General features: G+C 43.0%; 1 protein-coding gene across 1 annotated transcript in view; it reads left to right on the top strand.

Annotated features, from left to right (window-relative positions):
• VCAN (versican) overlaps positions 1-16172 on the top strand; it is a 230002-nt gene that overhangs the window by 61618 nt on the left and 152212 nt on the right. The gene's annotated exons all lie outside the window — the stretch shown is intronic.

Raw genomic sequence — 16172 nt, 5'->3', positions numbered from 1 at the left:
ACTGGGACACACTGGGACAAGCTGGGGATGAGGAAAGAGAGGTTGGTGTAGGAATTACTCAGAGGGTGATGGATAATGACTAGGGCAGGCATCCCCAAACTGTGGCCCTCCAGATGTTTTGGCCTACAACTCCCATGATCCCTAGCTAACAGGACTAGTGGTCAGGGATGATGGGAATTGTAGTCAAAAACATCTGGAGGGCTGGAGTTTGGGGGTGCCTTGTGAGGAGTAACAAGTAACCAAAGGGTTAACTGTGTACTGTCCACCTGACCACTGAGGAAGATATCATGTTACAGAATGTACTGGAAGTGTTTCTTTGTGTATCAGTTGGTTTCGTTTTTGCCTGAGAGACGGTCGCAAGATGTCGGCGCTCTCACCAGGTTGTTTGTTATTTTCTCTGTAAAATAAACTTCAGTAGTTATTAGAACACCTTGGACTCTGTGTGTTCTTAAGAGGCTTTTTATCCAACGGCTATACAAGTTTCCGCTGTGTGTGAGAGAAGAAGAAGACTCTGCTGTATGTTTTACTGCCAGCCCGGGTCTACGGAGCAGAGACGCTAGAGAAAGCGTGCCGGGCGGTTTTTAGTGGCTCCTAATTGAGTCATAAATAACTCAAAGGAGTCCTATATTCGTCACATGCCTGGACTAGGGGATGGGGGTTAGTGCACAGGTAGCGGAGCAGCAAGACCCATCACCAGAGGGGCCCCTCTCCACAAGCATGGCAGGCTCTGAAGCATAGGGAGCAGCAGGTGGGGCACCCCAGGAGGCTGAGGCAGGCAAGGGCCCACAGCCCAGCTCCCTAGTTGGCCAGGTGGGGCTCACTAGCTCTGGAGTAGGCTCAGAACAGGTGAAGGTCACATGCCTCATCAAGCCCAGGTGCTGCAATCAGCATGCAAAGTATAGAAAGGCAGCAGAGCTGAGGGCCAGTGTTGGCTCAGCTGCCCATATTGATGGCTCTCAGGTTGGATGCTCCAGAATCTCTGCAGGACTTTGGACACATGGGTTGATTCTGGATTGGGGACTTGACACACTGACTTGCCGCAAGGTAGGCCAGGGGTTCAATACCATTGCCAAGAGGGGGGTCTTGTTGTCTGGTCAGCCCAGGACCTCCATTCACACTGCCTAGGCTTGTGCCCTGGGGAGGTCACTTTGGTGCTGCTAACACAGAAGTTTGACTAAAGGCGCACTCCATTGTCTCCCGAGACAGATGCCAACAGTCTATATGCTGAATATTCCATAGATTTATGCTCATAGTAATTTATATATTTTTTAAAAAACCAGTCTAAATACATAATGCAAAAATATAATATCACTACATCACTAAGCAAATAGTTTAACAATTCATTTTAAATATGTATATCGCATCGCACAATGGTGGAAATTTTAATTCAGCCAAACAATACCTGAGCTAGTCTGGCTCCTGAGACCTCATTCAGCCATGTAGGAAGTAGGAACAGTCAGGAAGAGTTTTTGTAGTGTGGCTGATGGCTCCTAAATCATGAGAACTACAGTGTGGCGAAAAACTAGGAACTCTGGATCTCTGCTCTAGTATAAGGAGGTGACTCACTCCAAATTCCCACTGATTGGACTTTGAGGCTGAGTTCTGTGGATTGCATTGCTAGTTCACAATATTGTAGAAATTAATTTCAATGCAGGGAATTTGATTTGCATGCTTGAGCTACTCCATGTTTACAAAGGGTAGCTTTTCAATTTCAGGCTTATTTAATAAAGAGAAGTATGTGTGTGTAGCCAACACTGAATAGGACTCCTTGACTAAATGTGGGTTTTCATGCTTTTTCTGTGTATCTCTTCCTGTTAAAATCTGAAGGACCCTGGAGGAAGATTCTTTGCGGCATCTAAATATTCTGTAGCTTCTTTATTGGAGATGTTTAGTTTGTGGAAAACTGCACATTTTCGGTGGGAATTCTTTTTACAGCTGCCTTACTCTGTTTATCTGGATCTGTCACTAAAGTAAACTTGCATTTGGTTGTTTAGAATACCGTGGTGGTTTCCAAGGCCCCCTTTCTGCCCATGTTCATGAAAGGGCTTGGTTTATTATCATAACCTTTGCTTAAAGGTCCTAACCTTGCAGTTTGTACTCAAGAGTGAATACTCACTGATTAAAGAAGAGGAAAATGGCAGCTCACATTCAGATAAGGGTCTTGGATGGAACTGGCTAGACTTACAGCATCTAAGTTACAATGGGGATCATATGCCCTGGTTCCTTTTGTGCCCTCCAGTCCTCCTCCTCTGGGCTGCAAACCAGATATTCTTGACCTAGTACACTTGTTTGCATTCAGCTCCCTTAGGGGGATATGTATACATTTCCTAGCTTCATGTCCCTGGGGTAAAGCATGATTTGACTTGAGCACCTGTGCTTTTGGCATCATGACACCAATTCTCAGGAATTCTGTTCCCTCAGAAGTGACTCCCCAATATTTTCATGTTTTCAGTGTGTTTGTGTGGAAATAGAATATTCACACTCCTTTAACTAAATACTTCATTTAGTTCTGCTTAAGTACTTGAAAATTACAAGTTATTTTGTTTAAGTTGGAAAAATTAAAATACTTCTCAAAGACTTTACAACTGAGACTAGATTTGAGATTAAGGGAAAAGGCTTGTATTGGCTTCACTCATCTCCTTGAATAAGTAAATGTGGCGAGGAGACAAAGAACTTCATCAGGTACACCTGAGGTCTTAGGCATGTGGCATGTCCAGTATGATGCTTGCTTTGTTTGTTTGTTTGTTTGTTTGTTTGTTTGTTTGTTTGTTTGTTTAAGCAGACTCCTATTCGGCATCAAACTGCTTTTGAACATCTCTTCAGTTTCCAAAACAGATTGGCTCAATCACTTTTGGGATATATATTTGTGTTCAATAACTGGGTGGCCTGCTAGCATGAGACCACAGCACTGGCCCCGTCTCACCATTGAATGTGTTCAGCCGATCCCATGTGCAGATCTAACACATAAGCAAATATATCAGTAGGCAGGGAGTTCAAAGGTATAGGTATTTCCACACTAAAACATTGATTCTTTACAACTGTACAAGTATTATGCGGTAGCTGATACAATGCAAGTTCCACAGACTGAAGTGGTTGAGTGCAGTACAGATGTAGCCTCTGTGAGAGGGCTGGGGATGAGACCAACAGGCACGATTCCACTCCTGAATCTATCCCAGGTCTGAAGACATAAGAAAACTACATTTCATTCCTTCATCAGGCATCACTGATGGGAGAGAATAATCTAGAAATACAGCCAGATGGCATCTGCACTAGATGCTGAAGTATAAATAGATGGCATCCTTTGCTCCAGGCATGAGAAAACCTGTTGGATAACCCATTCCCTTTTCCTTTGGCTGAGTGTTTGCAGCAATACTGAACAAAGATGTATAGCTGGAGCTGGCACTTAACCAAATGTTTTCAAGCAGAGGGACTAAATCAAAGTATTGTGCCATTATAGCCGTGCTAATCTTTAAAGCTGCCATATGTCTTCATAAGCAGCGCATCCAAGGAAAGCTGCTTGATAAATGCTTTCATAGTATGAGAGAAACAGATACTCTAAATGTGGCCCAATACTGGTTATGAGACATGTTCAGCTGCAGAAAGAACTGAACCACCTACCAGTCTGTGAGGGGTGCTATATATTTTGCTCAAGGGTGGGGACAGGAATCCCAAGACGGTTTAATTGAATATGTGACTTGGCCTGTGAAGAATGAGCTGTGTATGCATTACAGAAAATAAAGTAGATCCATCTTGGTCCAAAGTCCTCAGTGGGTAAGGCAAGACAGAGAGATATTTTCCATTTGTTTGGCTGGGACAAACAGCCATTAGCACCTCTGCTCTTAAATTGGTCTCCTAGTGGCTATTTGATACAGCAGGGAAGGGCAACCTATGGCTCTCTAGATATTGCTGGAATGCAACTTCAAATATCCCTGACCATTGGCCATACTGGCTGGGCATAATGAGAGCTGGAGTCCAACAACATGGTTGCCCATCACTGCAATACATGGTCAGTCTCCAGCCATTACATAAGAACTTGAATGTACTTATTCTCACATTCCCACTGTGTTCCTTTATTCAGTGGCGTAGCTAGCTGCTTGGGCACCCAGGGTGGTGCAAATGCCCTGCACTCGGGGTGGGGCAAGCTGCCCATGGGGTGGGGAAGCCGGGTCAGAGCACACTGTACAGAACCTCCATGGAGTCCACAAGCCCAATGTTGACGTTTCAGGTGCCCAAGCCACTGCGTCACTCCCCAGGAGAGACATGTTGCTCGGGAGCACTGCAGGCCAGGCCCCCCCAGTCACCCCCCCCCCCAGTGATGACACCCGGGGCAGACTGCCCCCACCGCCCCCTTCCTACGCCACCACCTTTATTCCTTCTGTATCATGCCTATTGTGTTTGCCACTATTTATTTGTAAGCTGTCCTGTGTTGATAGAAATGCCATATATAAACCTAAGCAGGTAAGGAAATGGCCAAACAAATCCCCACATATTTTCCAGTAGATACACAGCTCTGGGTAAGTGGGTTTTTTCATTGACCAAAGAACCAAGGTCCACATTGCATTGCTGTCGCTGAAGCTAAACTGATCTGACACTAATAGGCAACTGCCTGCATACCGTATGTTGTTTCTTTTGAGCTCTTTGCGGGGAGAGGAGGACTTAAGTATAAAACAGAACAACATTCATCTCAGTGCTACTCTCTTTACACAAAGGAATATGTGTAGGGAACTTCCCCCTTTGCTGGAAGGAATAGGGAAACGCTTATGAGCAGACAAAGTTGGTGTGTGTGCAATGTATCTGAGCCCCAAACCCAGAAGAGGTTACGATTTCTCAGTTTTCTAGCTGTTGAGTGAGCCATCTTACCTAATATCTGTAATTCTCAACAAAATGCAATCGATTAAGGTTCTTGCAAATCAAAAGCACCATATTAATGTTATTACTGTACATTTAAGAGACCCACAGGACTATTATTTATGTATATTTTAATTATCACATAAGGCACACGTAAATTTACATTATGTACTGGTTTGGTGGTTCATAACTCAGCTTAATAAACTGAGTTATGAATGAGCCTTTTAGCCACACACTCTGCTCCTTTGCACGAGGGAGCAAACCCACCAGGAAGTCTTCAGATTTCCTTGCCATCTAAGGCAGTCTTCAGTTAACTATAGTTTCTTCTGAATCGGAAAACTATGTTTAACAGTTTTAGAACACGCCATCTTCAAGTCAAGGCTTCAGGTCCTGGTTTGTTCCAAAGCCACAAAGCATAGTTTCCTGGTTTGAGTGAAATACGAAACTATGGTTAACAGAATGCTTCCTGGTTTGCTAGTTCACGTGTTCATGCAAAGGAGCAAAGGGACTGCATGTGAAACTAAAAGTCTTGTTCCTGCCTTGGCTTATTGAACTGATGGTCAATGATGCATACTGAATGTGTGAACTGACTCTATTGGAAACCATAGTCGGTGTTTGTAGCCTTTCAGACATTTCCTCCATGTGTTCGCTGGATGTGTGCAGTGGGGACTAACCCCCAACTTCTGCACATTCTGTGATAGATATGTAGTGTCTCTATGCATGTGCAGCTGTATGTCCATAAGCTCTTCCACATTCCCTAATCATGCAGCATTCCCAGTCACGTTGAAGACATTATATGTAGACATTACAAAATGTGTAAAAGTCAGGAGAAGGGCAGGACCAGCAGACATGTGGAGGTCAGGGCCACAATCTCTCTCACTGTAAAATCGGTGAATGTATGGAAGAACTGTCTTCAATGGCCTTGAGATGTGTTAAATGGCAGGTTTTATCTTCTGTGTTGGCTATGCAGTGGCACAGTTATTCGTGTATACAGCCATTTGATGCTGCAGTAATAATAATAATAATAATAAATTATTATTTATATCCTGCCGATCTGGCTGGGTTTCCCCAGCCACTCATGGCAGCTCCCAACAGGATATTAAAAATGCGATAAAATATCAAACAGGGCTGCCTTCAGATGTCTTCTAAAAGTCAGAGAGTTGTTTATTTCCTTGACATCTGATGGGAGGCCATTCCACAGGGCGGGCGCCACTACCGAGAAGTCTTTAAGTGATGAGCATACACATGTGAACCAGCCCTACGAAAACTGTAGTTCAGTCAGGTTCAGATCTTCTTTTAAATCTGAACTGAAAATAACTTTAAAGTTGATTGTCATGCTGACTCATTCATTGAAGATGATAAGCCACAAATAGAATGCAGGGAATGAATGAGCAATGTGCCTTGCATTAAATAGAAAACCCTAAAAAGAAAACAGCCACCTCATCAAAAGTATTTGAACTCTGAGGAAACTGGGGGAACACGTCAACATGGAATAGAATCCTGTTCTCCATCACTGCCCTGGGATACTGTAAGCAATGCAGTGTGAGAACTCAAACACAAATTATGAGTCGGGGGGGGGGGGTCCTTTGTATTTAGAGTAACAAAAAATAAAGAAAGAAAGAAAAGAAAGAAAGAAAGAAAGTTTACCCAAGGAAAAAGAAGAGATACCGATGACAAATTCGAGTAACATATGTACCTAAGGTAATGAGTAAACCTTGTAAACTGTGCCAAATCATATGAGCAGGCTTCTCTGGCAGTAGAGGTAACTATTTCAGGGATAGCTGAGCATGTTTCATGACAACCAATCTTTTAAAATAACAATACAGTGGTACCTCGGTTTAAGAACAGTCCTGTTTACGAACGATTTGGTTTACAAACTCCGCAAAACCGGAAGTAGTGTCCCTGTTTGTGAACTTTACCTCAGTCTAAGAATGGAAACCGAACAGTGGAAGGGCACCGGCGGCGGGAGGTCTCATTAGGGAAAGCGCACCTTGGTTTAAGAACGGTTTTGGTTTAAGAACGGACTTGTGGAACAGATTAAGTTCGTAAACTGAGATACCGCTTTACAGGTCTCTTGAATAACGGACTCTAGACCTGGATAATAATAATAATAATAATAATAATAATAATAATAATAATAATAATAATAATTTATTATTTATACCCCGCCCATCTGGCCGGGCTCCCCCAGCCACTCTGGGCGGCTTCCAACAAAACAGAAATTCTAAAATACAGAAATCCATCAAACATTAAAATACAGAAATCCATTAAACATTAAAAGCTTCCCTAAACAGGGCTGCCTTGAGATGCCTTCTAAAGGTCTGGTAATTGTTGTTCTCTTTGACCTCTAGTGGGAGGGCATTCCCAGTGGATGCCAGTTTTTGCTTAGGGCAGATCCGCACCATACATTTAAAGCACATACAACATACACTCCCCAAAGAATCTTGGGAACTAGTCTTTGTTAATGGTGCTGGGAGTTGTAGTTCTGTGTGAAGAAAACTACACTTCCCAAGATTCTTTGGGGGAAGCTGTGTGCTTTAAATATGCATTGGATGTGCTTAAAATGTATGGTGCAGATCCGCCCATAGTCTCATGGATTGTTACACCTAGATTTTAATCACGTTTACTTGGATGGAAGTAGAGGATGACATCTTTTAGTCATATTTACTTACTTTAGTTATATAACAGAATGAATATACCAGTTGACTAAAAGGAAAAACGTGGTTTAAGGTAAAGGTAAAGGGACCCCTGACCATTAGGTCCAGTTGTGACCGACTCTGGGGTTGCGGTGCTCATCTCGTGTTTTCGGCCGAGGGAGCCAGCGTACAGCTTCCAGGTCATGTGGCCAGCATGATAAAGCCGCTTCTGGCGAACCAGAGCAGCACACGGAAACGCTGTTTACCTTCCTGCTGTAATGGTACCTATTTATCTACTTGCACTTTGACGTGCTTTCGAACAGCAGGAGCTGGGACCGAGCAACGGGAACTCACCCCATCGCGGGGATTCGAACCGCTGACCTTCTGATCAGCAAGCCCTAGGCTCAGTGGTTTAACCTACAGCGCCACCCTCGTCCCTAAAAGTGGTTTACCACAATATAAAATAAAATTTTACTGAACCCCCCCCCAGTAAAAATAGGTATTAACATATTCAAAAGATGATTAAATTCAACAGTAGCTTAAAAAGAAGAAGAAATAAAACACAAGCAGCTACTACAAATGGATAGATTTGTCTTTTTAAAAAATGCTTTAAGCAGGTTCTGAAAGAGTACAGCAAACTGCCTGCCTGGTGTCAATTTCCATTTATTAAGGTTGAAGTTCTTGCAAGTGCCACTACAAATGCTGTGCTATTGATTGTGATCGAAATGAAACCATTGCTTCATGCTTTTGGAAATTATTTGCTTTGTTTTATAAAGTTAAGGTTTTCGCTAAACACTCAAAATAACATCCCATGAGTCTGATTACCTGAGCTAACAGCAAGGCAAGAAACGTTTGCATATAAAGCATACAAGACAAATATTACTACCCATGAACTCACTATGTTGGAGAGTCTCAGGCCTACTTCTTAAATCGCAAATGAGGTAGAAAAATCTGTTTCTGAACCTTATTCTTCTTATTATTACCACTAAAGACAGCAAGTTATATCCTCCATAGCTGCATTAAAACTGTGCTTAGTTGTCTAATGCTTGTATATCTTCCTGAGGCATCATACGCCCTTTTTCATTCAGGGTGACTTTTACTTACTAAGGTTTGGACCAAAAAGATTCAGGCAAATCATTTGCTATGCTTGTTTCCAAAAGCATTCTTTATCCCTCCTCTCTGTTTTCAATGAATGAACTAGGCAGCTAACAATTCAAAAGCTAAAATAATATTAAATATATTGCATGTCTTTCATTTTATATTTTATCTATCTAACTTTCTAGCGATAAATAAAGAAAAATTGGGAAAACACATTGGAGTGAGCAGTATTTTGCCTCCTGAAAAGGTGGTGAAAGGAAACATGGACAGGACAGATGGATCTCCTGGGACAGGGAGTTCCACCACTTGGACACTATAATGGAGAAGTCACATGCTCCAAAGGGTCAGCTGTGGTCAAGACTTTCACTGCAGCCTTTGAAACAGCTGAAGTTTCCAGACACTTTTTTAAGGCAGCCACATATAAAGCCTATTTAGAACCATCTAAGATTGCTGGAAGAAATATCAACAACCTCAGATATGCAACCTTGATGGCAGAAAGTGAGGAGAAATTAAAGAACCTTTTAATGAGGGTGAAAGAGGAGAGCACAAAATATGGTCTGAAGCTCAAATAAATAAAAAAACTAAGATCATGGCCACAGGTCTCATCACCTCCTGGCAAATAGAAGGGGAAGAAATGAAGGCAGTGAGAGATTTTACTTTCTTGGGTTCCATGATCACTGCAGATGGTGACAGCGGTCACGAAATTAAAAGACGCCTGCTTCTTCGGAGAAAAGCAATGACAAACCTAGTCAGCATCTTAAAAAACAGAGACATCATATTGCCGACAAGGGTCCGTATAGTGAAAGCTATGGTTTTCCCAGTAGTGATGTATGGAAGTGAGAGCTGTACCATGAAGAAGGCTGATTGCCAAAGAATTGATGCTTTTGAATTATGGTGCTGGAGGAGACTCTTGAGAGTCCCATGGACTGTAAGAAGATCAAACCTATCCATTCTGAAGGAAGTCAGCCCCGAGTGCTCACTGGAAGGACAGATCCTGAAGCTGAGGCTACAATACTTTGGCCACCTCATGAGAAGAGAAGACTCCCTGGAAAAGACCCTGATGTTGGGAAAGATTGAGGGCACAAGGAGAAGGGGACAACAGAGGATGAGATGGTTGGACAGTGATTATCGAAGGTACCAACATGAGTCTGACCAAACTGCGGGAGGCAGTGGAAAACAGGAGTGCCTGGCGTGCTCTGGTCCATGAGGTCACGAAGAGTTGGACACGACTAAATGACTAAACAACAACAATCTTTATGAAACTTAAGGCACACGTCACCATGGCCAGGTCGACCTTTCCTTGGAATGGGAGCAGTTTGCATGCCACTCTAAGCTGTGCATAAGTACTCTTGGACATAAGCTGCCACCTAGAGATTTAGTAGGAATTATAGGTGACAGAAGACACCCAAAGGTGACAGAAGATGCCCACAGCTGTACAGTGGTGCCTTGGAAGTCGAATCGGTGGTACCTCGGAAGGAATCTATTCTGGAAGTCCGTTCGGCTTCCAAAACATTTGAAAACCAACGTGCTGCTTCCAATTGGCTGCAGGAGCTTCCTGCACTCAGTCAGAAGCTGTGGAAGCCGTTCGGGTTCCAAAGAACATTCGCAAACCGGAACACTCACTTCTGTATTTGCGGCATTCGGGAGCCAAAACATTCGACTCACAAGGTGTTCGGAATCCAAGGTACGACTGTATTTTGAAAGGGAGTGCCACCTTCTTGGAACAGGATTAAGCATTTCTTTGCCTCGACTATCCATTCTCTCTGTGTTACAGAACCTTATAGAAAACACAATATTAATGATAACATATAATAATCTATAAAATGCTAAAATATGAAATCTAGCATAGGAACATACTGGGTTTATATGCTGCCCAAGCAGAGTTTAACTCACACAACAGGCTCTCCCAACCCTTTGGAGCAGACTAAGAGTGGGTGTTGGGACTGGAGACTTCTGGGCAGAGGAATGGGAAGTTCTTCTGAAGAAGCAGAAATCTGCTGCATGAGCACAACAATGCTGGGTACAGCCCAAACATGCTTGTAAACACTGCTGTTTCATTTTTAGCATAGCACTTCTCAAGCAAACTTTTCTACATAAAAGCAGCAAACTGTGAAATATTTCTAAATTAAACCTCTGTTCCATGTATTTTGTAAAAGGAGAACATGGTTTTCAACATATGTCTTAACTGCACGTTAATTGTATATATGTGGGCAGGGGATCCCCACCTCCCCTTGCATCAAGTCTGGATAGAGAGTCCTAGAAATTGAATCAATCAATCAAGTAACATTTGAGATCCTGGCTTCTGCTAATACAGGAATGACTATGGCTAGCACACTTAGGGTTGCTCCATTCATGCAAAAAACCAAAGTGCTGCACCAACAAGTACAAAATAACCCCTCTGCAGCACCACAAATCCAGCTCAATGGTGTAACGTTGGAAAATGTTGATCGCTTCTCCTACCTAGGCAGTTACCTTTCCACAAGGGCTAACATTGATTCCGAAATCCAGCATCGCCTGAGCGCTGCGAGTGCGGGTTTCTCCCAATTGAAGTGTTTGAGGACCAGGACATTCGCAGGGAAACCAAAGTGCTTGTTTACAAAGCTATTGTGCTACCAACCTTACTACAGTTTATGCTACAGTATATGCTTGTGAAACATGGACCACTTATAAACGCCATCTCCAACTCCTCCAAAGATTCCATCAACGGTGTCTCCAAAAATTTTTACACATCACTTGGGAAGACAGGCAAACTAATATCAGTGTACTGGAAGAAGCAAAGATCACCAGTGTTGAAGCAATGATTCTTCAACATCAACTTCGTTGGACTGGTCATGTTGTGTGGATGCCTGATGATCGTCTTCCAAAGCAACTACTCTATTCTGAACTTAAAAATGGAAAGCGTAATGCTTGTGGTCAACAAAAGAGGTTTAAAGACTGACTCAAGGCAAATCTTTTAAAATGTAGTATAAACACTGACAACTGGGAAACACTGGCCTGCGAGTGCTCCAGTTGGAGAACAGCCTTTACCAAAGGTGTCATGGGCTTTGAAGAAACTCGATCTCAGGATGCAAGGGAGAAACATGCTAAGAGGAAGGCACGCTTGGCAAATCCACACCATGATCAATTCCTGCCTGGAAACCAATGTCCCCACTGTGGAAGGAAGTGTGGATCCAGAATTGGCCTCCACAATCACTTACGGACCCATTGTTAAAATTGTGTTTATGGAAGACAATCTTACTTGGCTACGAGTGATTGCCAAAGAAGAAGAAGAAGATTCATGCAGGGGGGAGGGGGCTGTCTCTGCTGAAAGTTTCCCTCCCCTGCAGCTGCTAAAAACAAAGGAACCCAGCCAAAGAAATTGGTGACAATTCTCCGAAAGCTAAGGTTGAGGTTTTCCTCATGAATGGTGTTACTCTTGTTTTCTCACAGACATTGCCTGGTCTTGTAGGCACATCTGGGTGAATTACAGGTAAAATCCAGGCCTTAGAAATTAGTAAATCTGCAGAGTAATTTGTGACTCTAACTTAACCAATCTCTGGCTTTACTTGTGTTTAATGTGGCAGTTGAAGGACAGAGTTTGAGTCGGTGAGCAATTTCCAGATACTCTAATCTAAGAAACATAGCTTTGCATAAGACCTTAATTAGTGGCCTCTCTGCCTTTCGCCCAGTTACCAAAACAGCAACACAGTGGTGATTATTACCTAGATAAAAGAGTTGCTGATAATCCTTATCAGCGTCAAATAATTGCATGATAATTATGGTAGGTAATGTAAGAGATAAAGCACCACCTAGTGGACAAAAATCTCATCCCCTGCAGCTCCCTCAATTTATGTAGGTATTATTTCCCCAACCTGAAGTCGTTAAAACCCAGTTTTCAAAGGTAATTTTCTGGAAATACCCAGATTTCATCTATTGTGTCTTCATTTAGTAGAATGCTAAGAGCGCTCAGCACTACAAAATCTGAGAAGGAAAACTCTGACCCTGGACTTCGTTGCCTTGTGGGGTATCTTTGGGAGAAGAAAAGGCTAAGGAACAAACCCTACAAAAATCTGGAGGCCCTAAGATGGTTGGATGGCGCCTTTATATGCCTCCTTTCTGCAACTCCCACAGTCAAGCCGGTACCAAATGTGTTGCTCTGCTTTAGACCACACCAGCAAGGCTGAGTGTCTTGTCATCTGGGCAGCCTAGGGCCTCCATACACTTGGCCAGCTTGCACCCCAGAGAGGTCTCTTTAGTGCTGCTAACGCAGCAGTTTGACTTCACCCCCAGAGGCACACTCCATTGTATCTTGGGACAGGCAGATGCCAACAACTTACCACCTGCTTTGAAAACCATTGTTGAAAAATGGGCCGTGGATATGACAAAGAAAGGCATACATTTAAACAACAGTTCCTGGATTCCACTCCAGATTACATGTGGGGGCTGCTATGACTAAATATTGGTCCAGTATACCTGAAGGAGCGTCTCCTCCCCCATCGTTCTGCCCGGACACTGAGGTCCAGCGCCGAGGGCCTTCTGGCGGTTCCCTCGCTACGAGAAGCTAAGTTACAGGGAACCAGGCAGAGGGCCTTCTCGGTAGTGGCACCCACCCTGTGGAATGCCCTCCCACTAGAGGTCAAAGAGAACAACAATTACCAGACCTTTAGAAGGCATCTTAAGGCAGCCCTGTTTAGGGAAGCTTTTCATGTTTGATGGATTTCTGTATTTTGGTGTTTTGTTGGAAGCCGCCCAGAGTGGCTGGGGGAACCCGGCCAGATGGGCGGGGTATAAATAATATATTATTATTATTATTATTATTCCCCCTTTTACAAACATATTTCTTCCACATAAAACTGAGCTACCCTGCAGCTAAAGTGTAAGGTGATTCACTCGCCAGCTCTTTCTGAGAACTGGACTTAAGATCAGAGAGTGGTCTGAAGTCACTTGACACAATTTTACTGCTTAAGTGAAGTAGTTCAGGCCTAGGAGACAAGATGGAAGGCAGATCAGCTGAGGGACCATGTTTAAACTGCTCTAAGCTCCCCAATGGAAGCGAACGAAATAATGGGATATTTTTATGTATACCTGTTTTGGACTGGGACCAAAAACAAACTTAAAGGAGCAAAACTGTGAACAAAAGATAACGGAAGAGGTACAAGAGCAATAAATTAAATATGGTAGAGATGGATTGGGAACCTTTGGGATTTGTAAATTATTTCAGTGGGGTTTCTGCAGGAGAATTTCCCAGTTAATTTGGGCCCTACAGTCATTTTCCATTGAGCTTCATACATTTGGATCGAGTTCCCATTTATTGTAACATTTAGCAGATACAGAGTGAGGCTCAAGAAAGGATTACTGACGGACACACTGCTTTTTTTGGTTTCAAGAGCCCTCCCTATCAGTGTGGACCCAGACTTAGTCTTTGCACAATTGCGGTAACATCATATCGTAAATTATGAAAGTCTGGTTGCATGAGGTAAAAGGGGAAAGAACAAACCCGCAATTGATTGTCCAGTATTACTTCTGCGTCAACTCTTGTGGTGCAGTCTCTGCATTATCAAAACAAAAATAATATGAGCCCGGGGTGAAATTTATCAAAGGAAGTCTGAGACAGTAAGGATTAACACAGTACTTCACTGTGACTGGGACCTCTTGATAGTGATAAGTTTCTCTCCCTCATTTGATTGTGCTCTGTTCCCATTCAGACCGGTGTGCAGAAGGAAGCTGGTAGCATGTGACCTTTTAAACCCTTCTCTAAAGACTCCCACTATAAACTACAGAAGGCCTATTCTTTAAATATACAGATCAAATTCTATACCAGCCAAACAGACTATCATTTATACCTGTCACGGAGATAGGTAGAAGTGCCATTGCTTCTTGATTTTTCCAGTCAGTCTGTTTGAAAAAGTAACCGCTGCACAATATTAGCATGTGTATTATCTGGTCCAATTGTGAAAACTTTCAAAGCAATTAACCAATTAAGCAAATGATTTTGAATTTATGGTCTTTTAGACAGTGGACCACTAACAGACCAAGATGCAATTGAGCACTAGCCCAAATTTCAGCCAATGGACCTCAGAATGATTTATCGGTTAAAAAAATTAACCTTCTTTCTGTTTTTAAGAGACCCCACTTCCAACATTTATGCTGGAGCAGAGCAGCCTTAAGAGGACTTTTTATATATATAAAAAATTCCCTCTGAAACTCCAAGGGACTATCCAGGGGGAAAAATACTGCACTCTGAATTACTGAGCTATAGGACCAAAACCCATTACTTTGTTTAGAGCAAATTCCTCTTAGGGCATGGTCTGAAGATGCATTATGTAGGTTTAGAGCTGTTCAGTAGCTGAATAGTGTCCAACTCGTGTGGCCCATGTACACTCCCTTGAGTTCCATGATGGAAGAACGGTATATTATAAATGTACGAAATAAATAAGCAAATAATAATAAAAGACTCTATGGAAAGCGAGTTCCTCTACCAAGCCATCCACAACTGTCAGTCATCCTAATCCAGTGGGATCCCATCTTATCCCCTAAGCACATTCTCCTTTGTGGATCTCCCCATACAGCTCCTCAACACATTTTTCTTTGTAGGTCAGGACCCTAGTATCACTTCCTATCAGATGGTCATTGTCGCTTCCCCATATTTCACATCATGATAATTCACTAGAATCTGCTCAATCATTTTCATTGCCCTTTTCTGAACCTTTTCCAACTCTACAATATCCTTTCTGAGAGGGAGTTACCAGAACTGTAGACAGTATTCCAAATGTGTTCCCCAGGGGGGTGTCCTGTCCATGAGGTAGACAGAGGCAGCCACCTCAGGTGGTAGAATCCAAGGCGTGGCCTCCCCAAGTACACCACTGCAGCCATCAGAGAAGCAACTGCAATGGCTTCTGGGTTCTGGTGAGATCTTGTGAGAGCCCCAAGAGGTTGTGTGGAGGCTTCTGGAGGCCTCCATGTAATCTCACAAGCTCTTGCTGGAAGCTTGCATGACCCCGGAAAATGAGGTTTTCGGTGGGAGTGGTAGGGAGGCAGCAAAACTAGGCAGGCCACCATAGATTTGTATAGCGGTATTTATGATCAGCAGTTTTATTTTAGATTCCTTTCCTAATGATCCCTAGCATGGAATTTGTCGTTTTCACAGCTGCCATGCACTGGATCAGCACCTCCATATAGAGGTCTCATTCCTGGTCAGTCACTGCCTGTTCAGATCCTATGAGCATATATGTGAAATTAAGAGTTTGTGCCCTGACATACATCATTTTACACTTGTTTACACTGGGTTGCCTTTGCCATTTTACCACCCATTAACTCAGTTTGGAGATATCCCTCTGGAGCTCTTTTTTGCAATCTCTTTTTGTTTTAATAGCCCTGAACAGTTTAGTATCATCAGCAAACTTGGCCAACCCACTGCTCATTCCCAAATCAAGATTGTTTTTGAAGGTCCCAATACTGGTCGTTGAGGGACTTACTTTTCTGCATCTCTACATTTTGAGTATTGTCTGTTTATTCCTACTCTCTGCTCTCTGCTACTTAACAAATTCCTGATCCACAAGAGGACCTCTCCTCTTATTCCATGACTGTTAAGCTTATTCAGTCTTGGGTGAG

Source organism: Zootoca vivipara, chromosome 11 (genome assembly GCF_963506605.1).
Source record: "Zootoca vivipara chromosome 11, rZooViv1.1, whole genome shotgun sequence".
NCBI lineage: Eukaryota > Metazoa > Chordata > Lepidosauria > Squamata > Lacertidae > Zootoca > Zootoca vivipara.
This window is presented reverse-complemented; position numbering and strand designations above follow the sequence as displayed.